This window comes from Stegostoma tigrinum, chromosome 12 (genome assembly GCF_030684315.1).
Source record: "Stegostoma tigrinum isolate sSteTig4 chromosome 12, sSteTig4.hap1, whole genome shotgun sequence".
In the NCBI taxonomy this organism is placed as follows: Eukaryota; Metazoa; Chordata; class Chondrichthyes; order Orectolobiformes; family Stegostomatidae; genus Stegostoma; species Stegostoma tigrinum.
In genome coordinates, this window is record NC_081365.1 from 4,909,741 (window position 1) to 4,929,726 (window position 19,986).

Sequence of the window (19,986 nt, forward strand, 5' to 3'; positions counted from 1 at the left end):
TGAACACAGCAGGCCAAGCAGCATTGCTGCCGAGATGCTGCTTATCCTGCTGGGTTCATCCAGCTCCACACCTTGTTATCTCGGATTCTCCAGCGTCTGCAGTTCCCATTATCTCTGATACTTTTAAAAAATTCTCCAATTCCACCACTAGTTCTTTTGCATGTAATCCTAAATCTACGTTCTCTGATTACTGACTATGAGTGGAACAATTCCAATCTCTCCAATTTCTGCACAGAACTGAAATTGCTCCTTCCTCATATCATTACAGTTAATCTTCTCTAAACAAGCCCAGCATCCTAGTATCAATCTGTGTCCTTCCTGTCAGCTATTTCTGGTTATTATTGCTGCTGGTTGTCAAGAACTAGTTGCTAATAAGACAGCACTACTCGTCAGGCAATCTTTCGATTGTCTCCTTACCTTGACCTGACATTACCTAGTCTGAGCAAAGATGTTCTTACAGTTATAGGATGTAGAGCAAGATGAACACTGGCTTCAACTCCACCTCTTTGACCTGTCTGTCTCCTCTCCACCTATCTTCTCCTTTATCCATCTTCTATCTGCCTCCCCCTCTCTCCCTATTTATTTCAGAACCCCTTTGCCTTCCCCCATTTCTGAAGAAGGGCCTGGGCCTAAACATCAGCTTTCCTGCTCCTCTGATGCTGCTTGGCCTGCTGTGTTCATCCAGCTCTACACCTTGTTATCTCAGATTCTCCAGCATCGGCAGTTCATACTATCGCTTGTTCATACAGTTACCTGTTTCTGTCCACATCTGCATAACCCTTTCGTCTTATCATTCAGGAGCTCTGCCAGTGCTGTTTCCTTACTGCTGTGTTTGCCAACATACGTAGCTAACTATTTTCCACCTGAGGTGGGGAGGAATTTCCTCTCTCAGAGGGCTGCGAGTCTTTAGAACTTGTTGCCACAAAGAGCTGTGGGGGCAGAGTCTTTGAGTATATTTAAGGCTGAGATAGATTCTTGGCCAGACAGGGAATCAAAGGTTGTGGGGGGGAGGGCAGGAAAATGGAAGTGAGGATCAGCCTTGAAACAATTGAATGATGGAACAGACTTGAGGGGCCGAATGGCCTACACTGGTCCCTATTTCTTCCACTTTTATGGCCTCTACCCTGGTGTTCCCTGATCTGTGAGGAAAACCTTCCTTCTTGTCTCTGTACCAGCTTTCACACCATGATTTGATTGGAAGATCTCACCGTGCCAAAGGCACGGGCAGAGCCGTGGGCTGCAGATGGACAGGAGCTTGTGATGTGACAGTGTGATGTTCCGTGGTTTCTGACCGGGCAGGACGAGCAGTTCAAGGCAGCCGCCACATCTTCTGCTGTATTTAGCGTGAGCAATACAAGTGTTGGTGCAACTTCAAATGAAATAGCTCATGCTCAACAAACCCAGCCCAGCCCCAGACTCTGAGAACCAGGGTGATAGAATGATCCTGGGGTCAGTGTGGAGCGAGATACTGTTAATGGACAACATCATTTATTTCACCTGTGACCATGTTCGGTAGAGAGGGAATTACTTTGCATTTATATAGCACCTTTTGCAGTATCCGAAAAGGTTTTCCAATGAGTGAAGTACTGTATGATGTTGTTGTCGGAAAGGCAATGGCGAATTTCTGCAGAGCATGCTCCCTCAGACAGCACTGTGATATCAACCAGATGCACTTTTTTTTAAGTAGCATTGATTAAGGGATAAATGCACCTTGAGAAGTTCCCCAGATTAGGCCCAAATGAATACTAGGCGAGCTTGTGTGTGCATACTTGGGGTACACGAGTCTGTGGGAGAGGGTCATGTGTTGGAGGTGTTTACAGAGGTGTAAACTGGAAGTGAAAACCACTTTGTGATCTGTAACAAACAGAGTATAGGAGGCTCTGCTCTGAAGAACAGTCACTGGAGCTGAAACATTATCTCAATTTCTGTTTCCACAGATGCCACCAGACCCGCTGAGTTTCTCCAGCAATTTCAGTTTTGTTTCTGATTTCCAGCGTCTGTAGTTCTTCAGTTTTTTTCGTTAAAGTCCCTCTGATTTGCTCATGCCCAGTAGGAAATGATGTCTGCCACCCTTACCTGGTCTGGTCTACATGTGACTCCAGACCCACAGCATTGTGGTTGACTCTTCTGAATCCTGTGGGCAATCATTGTTGGCCCAGCAACATTCCTATCCCATGACTGAACAGACTAAAAGACTTAGTGTTTAATGGGACATTGCAACACTGACACTGAATAATACATTGCACTTTGCGTATTAATGCACAAATTTTAAACTGTGACCGGGCTGGTCAGATTAAATGCTGGGAAGATGTTTCCCTTCAGTGTGGAGTCTAGAACCAGGGCCCATAGTCTCAGAGAAGACCATTCTGGATTGAGATAAGGAAAGATTTCCTTACTCAGAGGGTGATGAACCTGTGAAACACTTTACTACAGAAGGCTCTGAAGGCCACTTCCCTGAAGAAGGTCGACATGTTTTTATATTTTAAAGACAAGAATGATTGGAGATAAAATGGGAATGTGGTATTGAGATAGAGGATCAACCATGATTGTATTGAATGGCAAAGCAGGCTCGAAGGGCCAAATGGCCCACTCCTGCTCTTAGCTTCTACGTCTAAAAGACTAAACCATAAATATATGAAGGTTACTAACAATCCAATCAATATTAATACCTTTACTTGTGAAGGATGATTTATTTTTATGCATGATTCGACACGTTATTATTCTCTGTGAAGAGCAGTGAGGATGTAGTGGAAGGATTCCTGGGTTGATAAATGGCCCATTGAAGCATGGAATGAACACTCAGTCTGTGATTCAACAAGTCCTGGAGTGGGACTTGAACCCAGAGGTAAGCACACATGTCACTTTGTCACATGACCTCTTCCAAGGAGTAGTGAGAATGAGGCAGTTGCCTGTGAAAGTCACTGAGGCAAACAGCACTTCACCATTGACATGAGGAACAGAAGAAGAGATGGATATGTTGATAGAGTGAGATGAAGTTATTTGGGCTAACTAGTCTGTTTCTGGGATATAGACTCAAAATATTGATGCTTCCAAACCCACAACCACTTCTATCTAGAACGACAAGGGCAGCAGATACATAGGAAGATCACCCCCTGCAAGTTCCCCTCCAAGCCACTCGTCATTCTGACTTGGGAATATATTGCTGTTCCTTCACTGTCGCTGGGTCAGAATCATGGAATTCCTTCCCTAGCTACCTACATCACATGGACTGCAGTGTTTCAAGAAGGCAGCTCACCACCGTCTTCTCAAGGGGCAAGTAGGGATGGGCAATAAATGCTGAGCCCAGGCAGTGACGCCCATGCTCCATCAATGAATTAAAAATATTATACAAGACGTGCATCTCCCATCTGATCATCATTCTTTGAAGAATCAATGTCAAAAATGAAGTAAAATGAAGCATTACCTGCCTGGTCTCCACTGACCTGATACCAGCAATTCAGGAGCAGCTGCTAATTTGCTGAATTCCCTGACCAACAGTAATTAACCTCTAATCGACCGCAGGAAGTGCCTATTTACATGTGGTTACCATGTGTAAACAGACCTTGCTGACTAATTCGTTGGCTGTGTCAGTAGGTGCTCTGAATGATTGTGTTCGAATGATTTGATGATTTGTGCCTGTGGATGGAGTTACTGGGAGTTTAGCCTGGCTGTGTTGACTTATCGAGCATCTGAATGACACAGGAGCTTGGGATGATTTAGAAGTCATAAGTGAAAATGCTGGACTGCCTCCTTAATCAATGAAAATCGATCAGCCTTATTAATGTCTCCCTCACCATTCCACACCATTCTGCTTTTGCACAAAGGGCTCATGATGCAGCCTGTTCTCCTCCTGTGACATTTTTCTCACTTTTATTTTGCATTTTTATCACTCATCAGTGTCACCAGCCTGACCCTACCTGCTCCTTGAGAAAGTGGCAATGGGCTTTCCTCGATGCTAATGGGAATGATAGGACCCTGTGGCCTCTTGAGACATTGCGAGAGTGGACAGCTCAGTATAGGCTTTGGAGTGAGAGAGGTCCTCAGGTAATAGTGAGGTCAGGCTTTCATCCTCACATTGACATGTCGGCTTGGTCAACCTGGTGCTAAGGAGTCGAATCTCACAACCTGAAACTACCACAGGGCCTTTACACCTCCAACAGGATCCAGCCAAAATGGCTCACCGACTGGGTCAAACGGCCAGTCAAATCTATTGAGTTCTGAGGACAGATCACTCGATTGAAACATTAACTCTGTCTTCTTTCCACAGATGTTGTCAGACCTGCTGAGCTTTTCCAGCAATTTCTGATTTAGTGCATCTGCACTTCTATTGCTTTTAATTGGCCAGTCAAATCTACGCAATGTACGAGAAATATTCTGGCCCACTGACCACGCATGTATCTCAGCGGCTCCCCAACAACGATTAAAGAAGTAATTGAAGAATGAGACTGATGGGGGATAAGATTACCAGCCAAGGGTTTGCAAGAGATGAAAAGCCATCAGGTTAATTAATGCCACTCTGAAACTATTACAAATCATCTCTTCAAAATTCCTTGCTTGTACCAGTCTGTTAGAAAGTGCAGTACTCAGCAATACTGAGAGCTGCAGATGCTGGGAGTCAGAGTCCAGCTGGAGGAACACAGCAGGCCAGGCAGCATCAGAGGGTCAGGAGGGTCAATGTTTAGGGCCTGGTCCCTTCATCAGGGCTGGGGTCTTAGCCCAAAATGTCCAGTACTCAAGCTGCTCCCTTTCTACAGAATGTAGAATTTCCTGATTTCAGTCAAAAAATCATCTTTTTTTCAATTTTAAATTATCATGTTTCTTTGCCCTGTTCTCACAAATTAAAGTGGAATTTCAGGTAAAATCCCCTCCCACCACTTAGTGTTTGACATTCCTCCAAGGTCAAATGTCAAATATCACACTCTGGGAGGTCAGTTCTCTCTGAGCTTTCTTCATCACCCAGAATTCCAAACATCGGAGATCATTCTTCATGCTTCATCCACCAACACTGGACACTGCCCGCAGGGACGTTGACCAGGACAGGACCCAGTGTCCAGGGGGAGATTGACCAGGACGGGGCCCAATGTCCAGAGGGAGGTTGACCAGGACAGGACCCAGTGTCCAGAGTGAGATTGACCAGGACGGGGCCCAATGTCCAGAGGGAGATTGACCAGGACAGGACCCAGTGTCCAGAGGGAGATTGACCAGGACAGGACCCAGTGTCCAGGGGGAGTTTGACCAGGACGGGTCTCAGTGTCCAGAGGGAGGTTGACCAGGACAGGACCCAGTGTCCAGAGGGAAATTGACCAGGATGGGACCCTGTGCCCAGAGGGAAATTGACCAGGATGGGGCCCAATGTCCAGAGGGAGATTGACCAGGACAGGACCCAGTGTCCAGAGGGAGATTGACCAGGACAGGACCCAGTGTCCAGAGGGAGATTGACCCGGACAGGACCCAGTGTCCAGAGGGAGATTGACCAGGACGGGGCCCAATGTCCAGAGGGAGATTGACCAGGATAGGACCCAGTGTCCAGAGAGAGATTGACCAGGACGGGGCCCAATGTCCAGAGGGAGATTGACCAGGACAGGACCCAGTGTCCAGAGGGAGATTGACCAGGACAGGACCCAGTGTCCAGGGGGAGATTGACCAGGTTGATCATTGTGTCCAGAGGGAGATTGACCCGGACAGGACCCAGTGTCCAGGGGGAGATTGACCAGGACGGGTCTCAGTGTCCAGAGGGAGGTTGACCAGGACAGGACCCAGTGTCCAGAGGGAAATTGACCAGGATGGGACCCTGTGCCCAGAGGGAAATTGACCAGGATGGGGCCCAATGTCCAGAGGGAGATTGACCAGGACAGGACCCAGTGTCCAGAGGGAGATTGACCAGGACAGGACCCAGTGTCCAGAGGGAGATTGACCCGGACAGGACCCAGTGTCCAGGGGGAGATTGACCAGGTTGATCATTGTGTCCAGAGGGAGATTGACCCGGACAGGACCCAGTGTTCAGGGGGAGATTGACCCGGACAGGACCCAGTGTCCAGGGGGAGATTGACCAGGACGGGTCTCAGTGTCCAGAGGGAGGTTGACCAGGACAGGACCCAGTGTCCAGAGGGAAATTGACCAGGATGGGACCCTGTGCCCAGAGGGAAATTGACCAGGTCGGGCACAGTGCCCAATGAGGAAAGATTACTTCTGGGTTAGCAGGTTTTGGAGTTTAGTCTCTCTCGAGGACTTGAGCAATGTAAACCTGGAATGACACCCCAATGCTGTTCCCAGGGGAATGCTTTACTCTTGGGGATGCTGTTATGCTTTGAGACGTTAACCTAAGCTCTTCTCTGGCCTCTTGGCTCAGTGTAAACAATCTGGTGGCAATTGTTTGAAGACACAGCAGAAGAAAGTTTGCCAAATGCTGTCCTGATAGACAGTGATTCCCAGGAACCTATTATCCGTGTGATAGTTGTGTTATCTGCCTGTGTGAATATCAACTGCCAAATTTCCTGCATTGTCACACTTCAGAAATTATTTCAGCAGCTGTGAAGTGCTTCAGTATCCTGAATCATGGAAGTTGCTGTGTAAATGCAATTTTTTTATACAGACATGAGTGAGTAAAAGAGAAAGTTCAGTGACTTGTGACGTAGTTGGCTTTAATTTTCCAAAATGCCCTACGTTGGGGGAGAGTTCCATTTGATTAGAAAATGGAAAAAGTAACTCCTTTATTCAAAAGGAGCGGGGAGACAGAAACGAGAAAACTACAGGTCTAGTTGCTTAGCATCTGTCAGAAAAAATGTTAGAAGCTAGTTCCTTCATCCACTCCCTCCACCTCCAATGCTCAGTAGCAGCAGTGTGTCTGATCTGCAGAAATTCACCAAAGATCCTCAGACAGCACCTTCCAAACCCACGACCACTTCCGCCTAGAAGGACAAGGCTGGCACATATGGAGGAATACCACTGCCATTTTCCCCTCCGAACCACTCACCATCCTGGCTTGGAAATATATTGTTGTTCCTTCAAAATCCTGGAATTCTCTCCCTGCTGGTTTTATGGATGTATCTGCTCCCCAGGCACTGCAGCATTTCAAGATGGTCCCTCACTGCCACTTTACCAGCTCGACAGAGGATGGACAAGACTGAAACTTACACAGAAAAACAGAAATTAGGAACAGGAGTAGGCTATTCGGCCTTTTGAGGCTGCGCCAACATTCAATATGATCACGGCTGTTCATCCAACACAGTCCCTTGTTCCTGCTATGTCCCATTTCTCTTGACCCCTTCAGCTCTGAGTATCCGACCAGCTGGCCTAATTAATGGTGCCCACAGCTCAGGAATGAATAAAGTTTAAAAAAGATGTGAGACTGAGACAGACAGAGTACATAAGACCGAGGTGAATGACAGAGTATGTGGAATGAGAGAGATATTGCTCCAAATCATGTCTATCAGAAAGGAAAGTGAGGGCTGGAGAGAGTTTAGGAGACATTAAGTGAGTGAGAACAAGAACACTAAAGCTCGAGTGAAAAAGAGAGGGAGTATGAGCCAGCTGGAATGTACAGAAGAGAGCAAGCGAAGTCAGGGAACAGCGAGTGAGAAATAGAAAACTGGAGGGTGAGTGGACTTGAGAGAGAGAGACAGGACAGGAGAGGAAAAGCAAACAAGAGAGAGATCAGCAAAAGAAGAGAAAGGAAACGACACAAGAGAGAGCAAACAGGAGAAAAATGGGGGAGAAAGAGAGAACTGGAGTGAGTGAGGGAGACAGAAAAAGGGAATAAGGGAGTGTTCGGGGAAACAAAACAGGAAGCAATATAGGAGAAAGAGTGAAGGGAGAGAACGTAATGGGAGAAGAGAGAGTGAGAACAGGATGGCAGGGGATTTGACTGATGGCATTGTTTGGGTGAAATGAGATGCAAGCTTTGAGCTGTCCCTTCACTGTCATGTTGAAACCTCGTGTAAGTATCATGAGAAAAGCTGCTTTAACGTCTGGATAAAGGATCTATTATCCCCACAATCCGCTTCCCGCTGCCCTTTCATTCATATTCACTGTTACAGTGTTACTATTTTCATATCTTTGTAGCAAACACCTGTTTAGGTTTACTTCCAAATTCCCGAATATTATATCAGGGCAGCATCCCAACATATTGATCCCTGACTGAAATACAATTAAAAATTGTCAGTTCTTCTAATTGTTTCTCTTTCTCGCCTGAAGTCCTTCTCTGTCACTCAGCCTCTCTCTCTTTTTCATTCTCTGCTTTTTGCTGTCTGTGTATATGAGCATCTGCATGTATATATGTGTGTGTGTGTGTGTCTGAGTCTGCATGTGAGCATCTACGTGTGTGTATGTGTGCGTGTGTGTGAGACAGCATCTACGTGTGTGTGAGAACATCTACGTGTGTGTATGTGTGTGTGTCTGTGTGTGAGCATCTGCGTGTGTGTGTTTCTGTGCTTGTGTGTGAGCATCTGCATGTGTGTATGTGTGTGTGTGACGGTGTGTGAGCATTTGCGTGTGTGTATGTGTGTGTTTCTGTGTCTGTGAGCCTGTGCATGTGCATATGTGAGTGTCTCTGTGCACACATCTGTGTGTGTGTCGGTGCATGTGTATGCATCTGTGTGTTTGTGTGTGTGTTTCTGTGTGTGAGCATCTGCATGTGTGTATGTGTGTGTCTCTGTGTGCACATCTGTCTGCATGTCTGTGTATGCATCTGTGTGTGTATGTGTGTGTGTGCATGTGTGTGTGTGTCTGTGTGTGTGTACGCAACTGTGTATGTGCATCAGTGTGTATGTGTGTATGTGAGCATCTGTGTATGTATGTTGATGAAAGGTCTAGGCCCGAAACATTGGCTTTTGTGCTCCTGAGATGCTGCTTGGCCTGCTGTGTTCATCCAGCTCCACACTTTGTTATCTTGGATTCTCCAGCATCTGCAGTTCCCATTATCTCTGTGTATGTGTGCGTGTGTGTGTGTGTGTCTGTAATTATGTATCTGTATATGTGTGTGTGTGCGTATGCGTGTGTGTTCGTGTCTGTGTATGTATATGTGCCTGTCTGTCAGTCTGTCTCTTTCTTTCCTTCTCATTTATGCTGCCTCTGGTAAATGTCTCTCTTTCTCTGTCTCACAACCTGAATCAGACCATCTGTGCCTTTCTCTTATTCTCCTGCTATTTCACTCACTGTGTTCTCTGTGTGTACCTTCCCATCTGCCATTGTGCCATTGTATCTTTTTAAGGTTATTTTCTGTTGGGATGTGGATTTTTCTGAGAAAGGGTGAACGTTTATTGTCTATCCCTATCTACCCTGGAGATGAATGCAACGAGTTCTCTTCTTGAACTGCTTCAGTGCTTTGTGTGTAGGTGCACCCAGAATGATTTGAGAGGGAATTCCAGGATTCTGACCTAGTGACACTGAAGGAATGGTGATATATTTCCAGGTCAAGATTGTGAGTGACTTGGAGTGGAACTTGCAGGGGGCGGTGTTCCCATGTATCTGCTGCCCTTGTCCTTCTAGATGGAAGTGGCCGTGGGTTTGGAAGGTGCTGCCCGAGGATCTTTGGTGAATTCCTGCAGTGCATCTTGTCGATAGTACACACTGCTGCTACTGAGCGTCAGTGATGGAGGGAATGGATGCTTGTGCATGTGGTGCCAATCAAGCGGCTGCTTTGCCCTGGATGGTGTCAAGCCTCTTGAGTGTTGTTGGGGCTGCACCCATCCAGGCAAGTGGGGAGTATTCCATCACACTCCTGACTTGTGCCTTGTAGATGGTGAATTGGAGTCAGCAGCTGAGTTACTTGCTGCAGTATTCCCAGCTTCTGGCCTGCTCTTGTAGCCACTGTGTTTATGTGGTGAGTCCAGTTGAGTTTGTGGTCAATGATAACCCCCAGGATGTTGATAGTGAGGGATTCAGTGATGGTAACACCATTGAAAGTCAAGGGGTTAGATTGTCTGCTATTGGTGATGGTCATAGCCTGGCATTTGTGTGGCATGAATGTCACTTGCCACTTGTCAGCCCAAACCTGGATATTGTCCAGAACTTGTTGCATTTGAACACGGACTGCTTCGGAATCTGTGGAGCCACGATTGGTACTGAACACTGTGCAATCATTGGCAAACATCCCCACTTCTGACCTTATGGTGGAGGGAAGGTCTTTGATGAAGCAGCTGAATATGGTTTGGTCTTGAAATCTGTGTATGTACACGTGTAGCTGCCTTCCTGTTTCTGTTGCTTTCTCATTCTGTCTCGCTGGACTGAATTAGCTTTCCCGAGATGATAAGGAGACAGGCTGGAGGGGAGGAGGATCTTTATTTGGCTGGGTCCCACAGCGTTTTCAGTGCTGCTCTGAGTCTGGGCAGGGAGGGTGTTGTGGACCCCCTGTCCTTTACAGCCTGTTCCTGAGCTACACTCTGAGAACAAATAGGACTGTAAGGAGAGGCATGCAGGCGAGAACTTTTGCGTTGTGCAACTGCTGAACACTGCATTTCAAAGGATCGATTGAAAAGTGGATCCTGAAGCAGGAGAAGGAGACGGCTGAGCCCTTCGAGTCTGCCTTGGCGTTCTCAAAGGGCAATATGGTTAGTGTCAGTCTCCAGCTCGCTTACCGTGGCCCGGCAAATCCTTCCTGCTACATTTCAGCTCAAGATGCTGCCTGGAGCTGACAAGCAGATGCTTGATCTCATTGTTTGTTAGCAACAGCAGGGGTAACTAGTATATTTATTCCTTTAAGTGACACGTTCTTCCTCAATATGCCACATCTAACGCACTGTAATTAGACTCCTGAGTCTTAAGAACAATGTCTCTGTTGCCATAGTAAAGTGGGCTGGAAAACAATGTTTCCACATCCACACAAAAGCCAGTGTAGGGATTTGGGCTGATCACAGTCTGTTTGTTATTTCTCTTTCTTTGTTTTTGCCTTTTGTTTTAAATCAAATCCCCAGGAACTCACTGGATCCCTGACAAGGAATGAGGCCATTAACCTTCCCGGACTGGCCACGAGCTTCAGGGAAATGAAAGGCTGAAATTCCTTGGAGACAAGCCATTGGGAAGTTGGGTCGAGAAAAAAATGCAGTGCTTTTTATTATTTTCTTTGAAGGGTTTCACTGAGTCCTTTCAGAATCACCTCTGAAATCAGGGGGAAAGGGGCTGTTTGATTAAAGTGAGACTGAGCCAATCACACACTAAGGCGCCGCTCTCTCTCCTCAGTTGTCAATCTCAAACAGTGGGGAATGTCCGTCGATAGTGACAGAGCAAATCTGCATTGATTTAGAAACCTCATCAATCCACTTCCAGCTGGGCAGAACCTCAACACAAAACGTCTCATTGGGAAAAGCTTTTAAAATGGAAAAAGTGATGCAGGAATTTTACTCTGTATCTAATCCCGTGCTGTCCCTGTCCTCGGAGTGTTTGATGGGGACAGTGTAGAGAGAGCTTTACTCTGTATCTAACCTTGTGCCGTCCCTGTCCTGGGAGTGTTTGTTGGCGACAGAGTAGAGAGAGCTTTAGTCTGTGTCTAACCCTGTGCTGTCCCTGCCCCGAGAGTTGCACGTTGTGCTGAGTGAGAGTAACAGATGATCAACTGGACATAGTCATTATACAGAGACAATAGCCTCATCTTCCAGCTGAGGCCCAACTGGTGTTTTATAAATTCTGTGACTGTCTCCCTGATTTATTAATGATGAGAATTGAAGTTAAATGCAGTGTGTTGTCTGAGCAGAGTTGTCTGCAGTTTGATTATTATCCTCAGATATATTTCTTCTGTGGTTCGCTGTGGTCAGTCATTGGTGTAGATTTCAAATTGTGAAAAATGATGCTGTTTCAAACTGTGCTCTGGATGTTGAAACCTGATCTCCGCTTCTCTTGCAAGTCATTATCCAAAACCTTGCAGTGTATTTGAAGAGGAATGAAATTTCCTCGTATCCTGACTGATCTTCATCACTTAGCCCTCAGGTTTAAGATATAAAACCAGACACTGAGCTGCGCTTCTCTGGGATATTATGGTGTGAATACTGGAACAATGTTTATCCACATAACCCACTGCATTTTAAAATGTTTCCAAATGATCATTTAACTGCAAGCCTCAATATTCTCCCCATGTCCCCAGTGACAATTTGTCTTCCTCACGCTAGAACTTAATAATTAATACGCTCATAATGATGAGGTTAAATTAAATCATCAGGCAGCCACTGATGATGCCATGCTGTATGGGAATGCCATGCCAACATGTGTTTTATTCCATAGCTTCCCAATGACCCGAATCCTGCTCCTAGTTTCTATGTTTCTAATTCCCTGGGGGACTGGGGAGAATTGGAAATGGCTGGAGATTGAAGCAGCTGAGAGGAGAGAGGGTGGAAAAGGAACAAGTGTACCTCATTGTGAACATCTAGTGGTCACAAAAGGAGCTGTATAAATGCAAGTTCCCTTTTTGTTGTTTTACGCAGCACAGTAAAAACTATCTTTGCCTTTATTGTGATGTGGGTGACACTGTCAGTTCTTGTCCATCCCTAATTGCCCTTGAACTGAGTGTCTTGCTTGGCTCTATCAGGGGCTAAGGGTCAACCATAATGCTGTGGGTCTGGAATCGCACATAGGCCAGATCAGGTAAGAATGGTAGTTTCCTTCCCTAAAGGACATTAGCGAGCTAGTTGGGTCATTACAACAATAATGCTGAGCCGGCATTTTTATAAATTTCAAATTCTATTGAATTTAAATTCTACTAGCTGCAATGAGGGGTTTTGGACTCATTTTCCATCCCCGTCCGTCTCTAGTTGACACGACTACCATGTCACTGCCTCTCTTCCCACTCCTTGCCTCATTCAGCAAATCCTGTCCTGAAGGCATGACCCTTGTCAGGGAGACAGCAACCTTGTATTGGAGTTGGGAACCTTGTGATTATATTGTAGAGGAGAAGACTGAGTTACGGGCTATTAGACTTGAAAGGATTGAGGTTGCTAAGGAAGAGGTGTTATCAATTCTGGAAGGTGTGAAGGTAGATAAATCCCCTAGGCCTGATTGGATTTTTCCGAGGATTCTCTGGGAAGCTAGGGAGGCAGTGGCGGAGCCTTTGCCCTTGATCTTTGAGTCATCATTGTCTACAGGTTTAGTACCAGAGGACTGGAGGATTGCAAATGTTGTGCCCTTGTTCAAGAAGGGCAGTAGGGATGGCGCAGGTAATTGTAGATCTGTGAGCCTTACGTCTGTTGCAGGAAAAGTTTTGGAAAGAATTATAAGAGATAGGATTTATAATCATCTCGGAAGCAACAATTTGATTGGAGATAGTTAGCATGGATTTGTCAAGGGCAGGTCGTGTCTCACAAACTTCATTGAGTTTTTTGAGAAGGTGACCAAGCATGTGGATGAGGGAAGGGCAGTTGACGTGGTGTACATGGACTTCAGTAAAGCCTTTGATAAGGCTCCACATGGTAGGCTATTGGAGAAAATGCGGAGGCATGGGATTGAGGGAAATTTAGCAGTTTGGATTAGAAACTGGCTTTCTGTAAGAAGGCAACAAGTGGTGGTTGATGGAAAATATTCAGCCTGGAGCCCCTTTACTAGTGGTGTGCCTCAAGGATCTGTTTTGGGACCACTGATGTTGGACGCAGGCATAGGTGGATGGGGTAGTAAGTTTGCAGATGACACTAAAGTCGGTGGAGTGGTGGACAGTGTGGAAGAATGTTGCAAGTTGCAGGGAGACTTGGATAAACTGCAGAATTGGGCCAATAGGTGGCAAATGGAGTTCGATGCAGATAAATGTGAGGTGATTCACTTTGGGAGGAATAATAGGGAGGCAGAATACCGGGTCAATGGAAAGAGTCTTGGTAGTTTGGATGTGCAGAGGTCCATGTACATAGATCCCTGAAAGTTGCCACCCAGGTTGATAGTGCTGTTAAGAAGGCTTACGGTGTGTTAGGTTTTATTGGTCGAAGGATTGAGTTCCGGAGCTGTGATGTCATGCTGCAACTGTACAAAACGCTAGTGCGGCCTCACTTAGAATATTGCATGCAGTTCTGGTCGCCCCATTACAGGAAGGATGTGGAAGCATTGGAAAAGGTGCAGATAAGATTTACCAGGATGTTGCCTGGTCTGGAGCGCAGACCCTATGAAGAAAGGCTGAGGGACTTGGGTCTGTTCTCATTGGAGAGAAGGAGGCTAAGATGGGATTTAATAGAGACATACAAGATGATCAGAGGATTAGATAGGGTGGACAGTGAGAGTCTTTTTCCTGGGATGATGATGTCGGCTTGTACAAGGGGGCATAGCTACAAATTGAGGAGTGATAGATTTAAGATAGATGTCAGAGGCAGGTTCTTTACTCAGAGAGTGATAAGGGCGTGGAACACCCTGCCAATGTAGTTAACTCAGCCACATGAGGGGCATTTAAACAGTCCTTAGCTCAGCATATGGATGCTAATGGGATAGTGTAGGGGGAGGGGCTTAGATTAGTTCACAGGTTGACGCAACATCGAGGACCGAAGGGCCTGCTCTGCGCTGTATTGTTCTATGTTCTAAGATTTAGGATCTTGCCCATATTGTGGGTGAGCCTCTCAATCCCTGCACTAATTGGGGTTAATGGAGTCCCTTCCCTCACTGACTTCCCTCACAGACTGCCTCTGTTTCTTGATGGTCTCCCAAACCTGGGCCTTTAGAAGGCCACATCACTTTTATGTTTCTCCTGAGCCCTTGAGGTTATTTCTTTACAATTTACAATTCTGTTGCCTTCTGAAAGTATTTAAAATATTTGACTTTGCACATCTTTCAAAACATCAGGCGTTCTTGTCTGCTTTCATGCAGAATCACACGTCAGTCTTTCAGAAGCAGCAGGAGGGAAATATGAGCTTCCTCTGGTGAATTTAATTCAATTCAGAACAGTCAATTTGTTTATTCTTTAACCCTTCCACCTCCAGGCTGTCTGATCACTCTAACTAACTGCCTCATGTGATTGCTGGCAGTTTAGACCCAGAGGTACAGTTCAAGCCAACAATGTTAGCCCTGACTCAGTGACCATAAAACATAGGAGCAGAAATTAGGCCATTCAGCCCATTGTGTCTGCTCATGGAAGTTAATTTTCTCAAATCCATTCTCCCGCTTTCTCCCCGTATCCCTTGATCCCCTTGATAATCAAGAACCTATCTGTCATAGTCTTAAATGTACTCATTGATCTGGCCTCCACAGCCTTCTGTGGCAGTGAATTCCATAGATTCACCACCCCCTGTCTGAAGAAGGTTGTCCTTACCTCCATTCTAAAATAAGGTGCATAAGTGAGTTGCCATTTGAGTCACAGAATACCACGTTCAAACCCCATACTGCCTGAATATGGGAATCCAGGCTGACACACCAGTGCAGGACTTGAGAGAATGCTGCAATGTCTGAAGTGCTGTTTTTCAGGTGAGACACTATACTGAGGAGAGCCCAGCTGCCTGTTTGAATGGGTATAAAAGTTCCCATGTTCTACTTTAATGAAGAGCGTAGGGAGTTAGGAGGGGGGGCGCTGGTAGTTAACCAAGCATCATGATTAATACTTCTCCTACAATCAGCTAAAAACCCCAAATCTTTTGAAGAGAAATATATCACTGAGAACTCCTTTTCCAATGGACAGCAGCAGTTTCGGAAAACAGCTCACTGCCACCTTCTTAAAAGGCAGGGGGGTGTCAGGTGATACATGCTGGGCCGGCCAGCGACTCCCCACAAGGCAGTTTTAAACAAAGAGGCAGCTTTTGTTGCCTATTCTTAATCACCCTCAAACCAAGTGGTTTTCTGCGCCATTTTGGAGCCAACCACATTGCTGTGGGCCTGGAGTCACATGTAGGCCAGACCAGGTAAGGATGACTCTAAAGGACATGAGTGAACCAGATGGGTTTTTACAACAATTAACAGTGGTTATATAGTCTCTAACAGATCTGAACAAAGGTCACCAAACTCAGAATGTTAGCTCTGTGTTTCTCTCTCTCCACAGACCTGCTGAGTTTCTCCAGCATTCTTGGTTTTTGTGTCTTTATGGTCTCTACCGGTTCCTTTTCTTTCAACAACATTCCAACTTCACCACAAGCCACAGTGGGATTGGGACCCATGTCACTGTGTTGGCTTAGGTTCCAGATTATTTGCCCAATGACAGCACCATGGGACCAGCACCCTGTTGATGTCAGAGTCAGGAGATCCTGCTTGTTGAATGAGTAAATGCTCACCACTGACCATACTGCGGTCTGAGGCTGACTGTGACATTGCTCACTATATACAGGAGTTTGCTGCCACCATCTTTGTTTGGAGGATACAGTGACAAGGTCCGCTGGATCTCTAGTGGGAGGGGAAAACTACTTTAACAGTCTTTGCTTAGCTACCACAAGATCAAGTGGGAGAAAGTGCTCCTCGATCCCAAGGGAATGATAGTAAATACTTACACCTTAAAATAACACAGCAGGATTCCCATTGGTTTGGCCAAATAGGGAACGTTTGAAAAGAAAAGTATTGCAGATGCTAAAAATCGCAAATTCCTGAAGGTACTCAGCAGGCCTTGCTGTTCTAATGAAAGGTCATTGTCATGAGTCATTGACTCAGTTTCTCCCTCCACAGATGGTTAATAATTTCAGCATTCTCTGATGTTGAGAGAGAGAGAGAGAGAGAGAGAGAGAGAAGGAGTTAACATTTCAGATAGGTGGCCTTTCATCTGGAATGATTAACTCAGTAAGACCTGTTGATTTTAGATGCAGAGAGACAGATTTAAATCAAACACAACTTGTTGGAGAAACTCAACAGGTCTGTCAGCCTGTGTGGAGACAGGAAGAAGGCAATTAAAAACTAGTCGCAGCGATGGACACCATGAAACCAATCACTAATTGTCAATATAACCCATCTGGTTTCACTGATGCCATCCCATTGAATTGAATCACACCCATGCACCATGTTTGTTGTTCATATGGGCTCCATAAAAGTCCCTACCCTGGTCTCGTTATCTGTCTCCATGATGTTGGATAAACCCATCTGGTTCACTAATGTCCTTTAGAGAAGGAAATTGCCATCCTTACCTGGTCTGGCCTACGTGTGACTCCAGACCCACAGCAATGTGGTTCACTCTTAACCACCCTCTGGGAAATTAAGGATGGGCATATATGCTGGCCCAGCCAGGAATGCCCACATACAGTGAATACATTTTTAAAAATGCCAGTGGTTTTTATCTATTTATACGTTACTGGGGTCTGACTACTTATAACAAACAGTCATTGTCATAGAGTCTTAGAGATGTACAGTATTGAAACAGACCCTTCAGTCCAACTCGTCCATTCCAATATCTTAAGTCAATCTACACTCATTTACCAGAAGTTGGTCCATACCCTCTGAACCCTTCTTATTTGTATGCCCAATCCTTTTGCTTTTAAATGTTTTAATTGTACCAGCCTTCACCACTTCCTCTGGCAGTTCATTCCATACATGCACCAGCTTCTGTGTGAAAACGTTGCCCCTTAGGTCACTTTTTAATCTTTCCCCTCACCTTGAACCTATGCCATCGAGATCCAGACTGCCCCACTCTGGGGATATGACCAGGTCTTTTCACCCTATTCATGCCCTTCATGCTTTTATAAACTTTCAAAAGGTCACTCTCAGTCTCCAACGCTCCAGGGAAAATAGCCCCAGCTTATCCAGCCTCTCCCTGTAACTCAGACCCTCCAACCCTGGCAACATCCTTGTAAATCTTTTCTGAACCCTTTCAAGTTTCACAACATCCTTCCTATAACAGGAGACCAGAATTGCACACAGTATTTCAAAAGTGGGCCTGACCAATGTCCTGTACAGCTGCAACATGACCCTCCTAGCTCCTGTACTCAGTGCACTGACCAATAAAGGCAAGCGTATCAAACACCTTCTTTAGGATTCTATCCGTCTGCAACTCCACTTTCAAGGAATTATGAACTTGCACTCCCAGGTCTCTTTGTTTAGAAACACTTCCAGGCCCCAACCGTTAAGTATATAAGCCCTGCCCTGTTTTGTCTTTCCAAAATGCAGTTTCTCACATTTACTTCAATTAAACTCCATCTGCCACTCCTCAGCCCACTGACCCATCTGATGAATATCCTGTAGTAGCCTGAGGTAACCTTCTTTGATATCCACTACACCTATTTTGGTGTCATCTGTAAACTTACTAACCATACCTGCTATATACACATCCAAATCATTTATGTAAATGATGAAAAGCAGTGAACCCAGCACTGATCCTGTGTCACACCACTGGTCACAAGCCTCCAGTCTGAAAAGCAACCCTCCACCACCACTCTCTGTCTTCCTTCATGTTCTACCAGTTCTGTTTCCAAATAGCTAGTCTACACTGTATTCTGTGTGACCTAACCTTGCTACCATGAGGAACCTTGTCAAACACCTCTGTCATTCTATTGAGCCTATTAGAGTGTAGGTAGTAGTACATTTTTGATGGTACAGGCTATATGGGCTGAAGGGCCTGTTCTGTGCTTATTACTCTCAGACAGGTGGGCTCTATTTGGTGCCGAGAGTTTCCTCAATGATTAATGTTCTTCCTGAAGTACAACACAAAGTTGTATTCCTTCATCTCTCCAAGTCCTCGGTACAGCTTTCCATAAATGTTAACACTATGTCGCCAGTCATTCTCCTTGTCTTGATGAGGATCTTACATTCAGACTAAACCCATTCAATCTGTGGAGTGTGAGACGTGCAGTGAGTGAAGAGGTGACCACAACGATAGAAGTTTATAAAATAATGAGGGGTATGGATAGAGTTAATGGAATGGGGGATTTCAAGGCCACGGGGCATGTTTGTAAGGTGAGAAGTGAGAGGTGTGAAAAAGACATGAGAGGTGATTTTTTTTTACACAGAGGGTGGTTTGCATTTGGAATGAACTTCCTTAGGAAATAACGGATGTTTGAAAGACATTTGGATAGGTATATGAATAAGAAATGTTTGGAGGGATATGGGCCAGAAGCAGGCAGGTGGGACTAGTTCAGTTTTGGATTATGTTTGCCCTGGACTGGTTGGACTGAAGGGTCTGTTTCCGTGCTGTATGACTGTCTGATTAATTAAAAGCAAAAAATCCATATTTTATTTGAGTAAATGTGGAAGAGTAGAATTCTGTTTCACTGCACAGTCAGGTCATACAATGTGCTACAGCACTCTCACTCAAGAAAACATTCCATTAGACTTTACTGTGTTAATTTATTGCTCTGCAGGTTTGTGGAACACAGTTGTGATTCGTTTAAAGGCTCATTAACCAATCCAGTATCCACCATATATATAACCTGACAATTAACTCTACCTCGGTGTTATTATTAGACCTGTCAATTACTAAAGCAGCACTTAGAATATATTGAAATCTTTGATTCTTTCTCCAATCCTATCGTCTCGTTAAGGTACAATTTTCTTGGATAATTCATCACCTTTAAGTCGGGCCCAGTTACAGGTCCCACTAATCATTACTGATGGTGAAGTTCAATGCAATTAGAAGCTTTGCCATGCATAATTTATGATTTTTTAAACTTTCTATGACTTTTAGGAAGCATTGTTTTCCATAACTCTTGCAAGACAGCAGGCACTTTGATTTTGTTCGCTGGTGATTTGCTCATTTATGAACTTGAAGGAATTTGAGAGTCGCATGTATTTTCTTAGTCAGAAAATGTATACAATTGCATCACTTGCTTGTTCATAGTTTACATAATGTGCAAAATCAAATTAGTTTCTTCTAATAATATTCATTGCTCTCATGCTCACAATTACTGTTAGTATTTAAACGTTAATTCCCTATCAAATGTAGAGCCCAAGGAGCTTGTCCAGTTAAAAACTGACAAGAACAGCAGATGCTGTAAATCAGAAACAGAAATTGCTGGAAAAGCTCAGCAGTCTGGCAGCATTGGTGGAAAGAAGTCAGAGTTAACATTTTGGGCCATCTGAGCTTTTCCAGCAACTTTTGTTTTTGTTGTTAAGATTATCCCGTTTCCAGCCCACAGTGGGCTGAAGGACCTTGGACAACGACCCTTTGCGACTGTGCTTCTCTAGCAGCTGCCC

General features: G+C 45.2%; 1 protein-coding gene across 6 annotated transcripts in view; it reads left to right on the forward strand.

Annotated features, from left to right (window-relative positions):
• Positions 1-19,986, forward strand: part of robo1 (roundabout, axon guidance receptor, homolog 1 (Drosophila)) — a 687,941-nt gene that overhangs the window by 26,642 nt on the left and 641,313 nt on the right. For 2 of the 6 annotated variants that reach the window (XM_059650087.1, XM_059650089.1), the window contains exon 1: positions 10,354-10,547. The exons of the other annotated variants lie outside the window; for them this stretch is intronic. The gene's annotated coding sequence lies outside the window, so the exon portion shown is untranslated. Of the gene's footprint in view, positions 1-10,353; positions 10,548-19,986 lie in introns of those variants that run through there. 6 annotated transcript variants of the gene reach the window in all.